General features: G+C 56.8%; 1 protein-coding gene across 1 annotated transcript in view; it reads left to right on the forward strand.

Annotated features, from left to right (window-relative positions):
* Nucleotides 1-1826, forward strand: part of SNED1 (sushi, nidogen and EGF like domains 1) — a 29622-nt gene that overhangs the window by 4888 nt on the left and 22908 nt on the right. The gene's annotated exons all lie outside the window — the stretch shown is intronic.

Genomic DNA, 1826 nt, shown 5'->3' on the forward strand with positions numbered 1-1826 from the left:
AAGGGGGGGGAGAGCGCCCGCACCAAAAAAAACCCCCCCCCCCCGCCACTTCAAAAGGGATGGGTCTCAGCCAGCACCCCCAGAGCCACAGGTGGGCTGCATGGAGAGTGTGGCGGTACCCCCGCTTCGTCCCTCCATGCAGTGTCCCCAGGCTGGGGAAGGGGCGACCAGCCTAATGCCTTCCAGAAGATCAGCTGTAAATGGCTGGGGAGGGTAATTCATATCAAACTCATAAAGCCTTTATTAGTGTCTCGGGGGAATGGGTCTCAGCCAGCACCCCCAGAGCCACAGGTGGGCTGCATGGAGAGTGTGGCGGTACCCCCGCTTCGTCCCTCCATGCAGTGTCCCCAGGCTGGGGAAGGGGCGACCAGCCTAATGCCTTCCAGAAGATCAGCTGTAAATGGCTGGGGAGGGTAATTCATATCAAACTCATAAAGCCTTTATTAGTGTCTCGGGGGAGAAATCCGGATGTGGACGTTTATTTATTTTGGATTTTGCCTTTTTTTTCCCTCTTTTCCTTTTAACATTTTCTTCCAGGAGATTTTTAAAGGGACAGGGACGCCTCGCCGTGTTTGGCCACGGGGCTCGTCGGAGGCCGGCTGCCCGTGGGATGTTTGGTCCTGGAGTGTTGGTGCTGGGTGATATGCCCTGGCATCTCAAGGAGTCAGGCAGATCTTGGGGTCTGGCTTCGGGGCCACTCTGAGGGGGGGGCAGGTCCTGGCGCTGCCAGGGGCAGGGGTGCCGTGTTGCCCCGAGGGCGTTTCGGAGCCCCGCAGCTTTGCCCTGGGTGCTGCATCCCTGCTGCCTGCAAGGTCCCCCCCTGCACCCAGCCCCGCTCTCGGCCCTCCACCCCACACCTCACTTTCCACCCCTCTACACAGAGGTGATGATCCCCACTCCAGCACTGCCGCCTCTCGGGGCAGCCAGCAGTGCGTGGGCGAGGATTTTGGGAGCACCCTCACACCGATGGCAGAGCTGGGGCCCCGGTGAGGCAGACTTTCCGCGGCAGTGTCCGCGGCTGGTCCTAACCCAGTCCCGCTGTTGTTTGCTCCTCTGCTTCGCTCTTTACATAATTTGTTCCTTGGCCCCTTTTCAAACGTACCTCGCAATCGTTACAGCAGAGGATATTTGTACAGCGGGGGTGTGGAATAACACAGAAAACCTCTGGAACTGGGAACTGGATTCCCGCTCCATCCCAGCACCAGGGACAGGCAATGGCCCTCACCGGTTTTGCCAGGACCCTGCATGGGGTTCTCCCTCACATCCACCCCCTCTGGCTGCTCCCTCACACCCCAGATGCTCATGCCCCGGGACAGGTTGGGCACAGCCTCGGGGGCACTGGGAGGTAGGAGGGGATGGGGGACTGAGCCACCCGCTCTAGCTGGACTCCTCACCCCAGCACCTGCCCGGCAGCGGCGCAGGCAGCATCCATCATTAACTATCAATTAACTATCAAAACCCACCAGTGCTTTTTAGCAGGGTCTCCCAGGGGGAAGCCCCACCAGTTTTCAGGGGGACTCGGGCTTTCTTGATAAAACCATTTGCTGATGATAAATGTAGGGTGGGTGTGTTTTTGTTTTTTTTTTTTCTCCAGTGGAGACAAAGAGGCCCTTGAGCCTAAAGTGTAACTTAAAACATGGCATTCCTGAAAAGAATTTCCTGATAATATTTTTAGCACCTGAAAAAAAAAGGGGGGAAAAAGAAAAAAAAAGCAAATAACACCATTTTTTTCTCTTCCACTCTCTTTTTTTTTCCTCCAGCCCTCTGTTTTAAAGGAGCAGAGGGGACCCGCTGCTGAACTGCAGCTGGGGGGGGGGGCGGGGCCG

The sequence above is a fragment of the Aptenodytes forsteri genome, unplaced genomic scaffold, assembly GCF_000699145.1.
Source record: "Aptenodytes forsteri isolate BGI_AS27 unplaced genomic scaffold, ASM69914v1 Scaffold647, whole genome shotgun sequence".
Lineage (NCBI taxonomy): Eukaryota > Metazoa > Chordata > Aves > Sphenisciformes > Spheniscidae > Aptenodytes > Aptenodytes forsteri.